General features: G+C 43.3%; 1 long non-coding RNA gene across 1 annotated transcript; it reads left to right on the forward strand.

The window, feature by feature from the left end:
• Nucleotides 1-1113: 1113 nt before the first annotated feature.
• LOC147015533 (uncharacterized) lies at nt 1114-3179 on the forward strand. Its single transcript, XR_015050364.1, has 2 exons — nt 1114-2113; nt 2540-3179. It is a non-coding gene; the product is annotated as an uncharacterized LOC147015533 (long non-coding RNA).
• Nucleotides 3180-3820: the final 641 nt, after the last annotated feature.

A 3820-nucleotide genomic window follows, 5' to 3' on the forward strand; every position in this document is an offset into this window, starting at 1 on the left:
CCTCTTCCTCTGATCTCCTTTCAACATACCCTTGTCTTCTTTTTTACCTTTTCTATTTTATAAATCTCAACACTCGATAGTTATTCCAGGTTTCCTTCGTCATTTAGTCTATGGTTGGATGTCCATGCTGGAGATCTCTGTCTCACAGTTTATCTGTTCACATGTTGTACGTCAAAAATAATTTTCACCTTTACTGTTTTGTTATATCGATACATAGGGCATTCAAAAAGTTATACAAATGTGGCAATCACAATAGTCTTTGAAAATCCATGAGCCCAGACTTTGTATACAAAAAAGCCAAACTTTTCATTGTGCAGTGTATAATTAAATGTAACAATAAGCTGATAAGCTAGGTCCCCCCACCCCACACCTTCTGGGTGGAATAAGGAATAGATCTGTGTAATCTGAAATCTAAATCCTGAACAGTTTTTGAAATATCACGAACACAAGCCAAGTTACCGAGATGGTTGCTATGGCAACACAATTCAGCCAATCACAGCCGTGATCTAATATCATGAGCAATATATATCTGCAATATGAAAGCTAAAAACGTCATGACGTGTCATGGTTCAACGTTTTTTTGAAATATCAGGTACACAAAAGTACATGGACAGATGATCAGTCGGTTGCTTGGACGGTCGGTTGGTCGGTTGATCGGTTGGATGGTTGGTCAGTCGGTCGGTCGGTCAGTCGGTTGGTTGGATGGTCGGTTGGACGGTCGGTTTGTCGGTTGGACAGTCGGTCGGTCGCTTAGTTGGTTGGATGGTTGGTCAGTCGGTTGGTCAGTCAGTTGGATGGTCGGTCAGTCGGTTGGACGGTTGGTTTGTCCGTTGGGCAGTCGGTTGGTCGGTCGGTCGGTTGGTCAGTCGGTTGGACGGTCGGTCGGTTGGTCGGTCGGTCGGTTGGTCAGTCGGTTGGACGGTCGGTCGGTCGGTTGGACGGAGCTCATTTTACTGTCCCCATCTGCGACCTTGTCGGAGGGGCGGAAGACAATTTATAAGAAAATAATTTTTCCTCCAATTATACATTCAGGAATAATTGAACTGGTTCCTAAAAGTTATTGAACGCCCCTTGTACAGTATGTAGTTAATCGTCTACATGTATCGACCCTATCCTTCCCTGTCCTACTCACATGTGCTGGTGTATGTCTTTGAAAAGTAGCCCATGTTCGACATCATGTGAATTTTTCTGCTTTCGTCTGAACACCTGCAATCTGTTTTTGCTCTGACGTCACGAGTTAAGTACGATTACTTGAACAACTTCGATACCTTCTTTCGACAGGTATTTCGTATTTATTTCAAGTGTTGGTTTATTTAACGGTATAGTCATATACACCTCGTACACCTCTGAGGAATACACCTGAATTTTTTTTTTAACCCATATTATGCACTCAGCGTGAAAATCCTACACCGTACCTGGCATTTTTAGGCACTTAAAGGTTCAAAGAGCGGCAGAATGAATATGTCTCGAAGAATGTCGGGGAAACAGCTGGAGAAACTGAACGTTTGAGCCCACGAGCCAGAAAACACAATGGCGAACCTTTTTCAACCAAGCAGTTCATTCCCATGTCAAGTCTGATTACTCATGACAGGGGTGCAGGCGCTTGTCGGCATGTTGGAAAAGGTTCCTCGGGTGTGCACACAGTGAGAGAAAACCGTGTTTAGCCATTCCCATGTAGTGTGCATTCCAGGCCCCCAGCAGCCTCTCCGATTAGACTGTGCCAGCGCACTACCCCACCGCTTGCGTTTTGGGCTTCCTTCCAGGAATGCTCAGGAATGTGGGACATTATTTCTTTTTTCTTCAATTTCTGCTGACCTGGTTAAGATTCTTTTCCTCCAGTCTTTACCGTGGCTTTTAGAGAGACAATGAAATTTTTTTTAGGATCAGTTCTTTCTCTCTTTCTCTTTCTCTTTCTCTCTCTCTCTACCATCAGCGATTTTTCAGTAAATCATTTCAAGAAAAAAAGATAGCTCCAGCGAACTATACAGCTGAGGTTGTTTGCATTGATCAAATACTCCCGAAGAGTACTTGACTGAATCGGGAAATGATTATTAAATAATTTTTTCGTTGCCAGATTTGAATGAAACTTGAGACTGCACACCGCAGGAGAATGGTGAGTGAGGTGGGCCGAAAATTTTTGCACTATCGTGGACTGTTTTGGCTGTATTTCGGGAACATACATACAAGATGAGTTTCAGTAATATGTAGATAGATATTCCACACCACTACTGGATCATAATTGTAAAGTTAATCGATGATCATGTTAATCGATGGATGTTAAAGAGAAAAAAAATTAAAATATTTTTGTTCAATCCAATATTGCTGCCAGATTCTGCTACCTATCAATTATTCATGAATACCTTGGCATCCGCAAGAGTTCCACAAGGCTGCCAAACCATTTGACCTCTGATGCCATTGTGTGGGAACCTTTTGTTCCTCATTGATAGGCGGTCATACCTGTAAAGTTTTGCCTCGATCTGTTCAGCGTTTTCAGAGAAGATTTTTTTTAAGGTTTAATATACATATTGTCCATCTCCAGATGCGTCTGGGCGGTGTTCGTCTCCAGATGCATCCAGGCGGTGTTTGTCTCTGGACGCGTCCAGGCAGTGTTCGCCTCCAGACGCATCCGGGCGGTGCTCATCTCTGGACACGTCTGGGCGGTGTTCGTCTCCAGACGTATCTGGGCGGTGTTCATCTCTGGACATGTCCGGGCGGGATTTATGACTGGACGGGAGTTTGTCTCCGGGCCATGTTCATCGTATGACTGGTAGAAAATGGATTTCAGACATTATTTTGTTTCCATCTTCACTGTTATTCTATGCAGAATCATTTTGATGAGATGGTATGAATCATAATTAATGCTCCACAGCATGTCTGCCTTCCCTTCCTCTCACCTCACACTGTCTTCCCTTCCCCCATCCATTCTTACTCCCCCTCCTTCCTTTCAACTTTCCCCTCCACCTCCTCACTCTTCCCACTCTCTCTCCCCCGCCCCTCTCTCCCTCTCTACGTCTCTCCCACCACTCTCTCCCTCTTCCCCCTCATTTTCTCCCTCCTCACTTTAGTATTACCATCAGTGAAGTGACAGATATATTTGCTAGTAGAATACACACACACACACACACACACACACACACACACACACACACACACACACACACACACACACACACACACACGGCTGCTGAACCACCTGACCGATGACATCATCAATTTTTTTCTGTCGACCAGTTTATCCTGAGATGACCCTCAAAAATATGTAATTATGATCTCATAAGGAAGACACCAATGACATCATCAAAAAATCACGAATATTCCCCATTCGGAAATATTGTGGTAAATTTTTTTCCTTTTTTCCAACATGACTGCCACACCACATGACCTATGATGTCATGATTTTATTAAAACATTCTACATGAGTAGTGGCTCCAATGGTGAAAATTTCATCTCATTCTGGCAAGTGGTTGCAGAGAAAAATCATACTCACGTTCTGTGCGGACAAACAAACAAACAAACAGACAAAGAAACGGAACCAGATGCAATACCGTCTCCTCTGGCAAGGGTAAAAACATTCAATTATGAATATGGTCTTCTGGTTGTGTCATTGCTTTGGGATCTGTTGTGCCATTATAATAATAGAAGATCCCATACAATGGGACTTCAATTTAGGAGGAGGCCATTTGGCCCATCAAAGCCCATCAATTGCCAACCTATGGTTGTTTGTCCATGGTCTATAATTTTTAAATGCTGAACATCAAGCAAGGAAGTAGCACATCCCATTTTTGAAGTCCTTGGTATCACACAGCCTGGGTTCGAAATG

Source organism: Eptatretus burgeri, chromosome 12 (assembly GCF_056783735.1).
Source record: "Eptatretus burgeri isolate ZD-2024b chromosome 12, Ebu_testis_v1, whole genome shotgun sequence".
NCBI classification, from domain to species: Eukaryota; Metazoa; Chordata; class Myxini; order Myxiniformes; family Myxinidae; genus Eptatretus; species Eptatretus burgeri.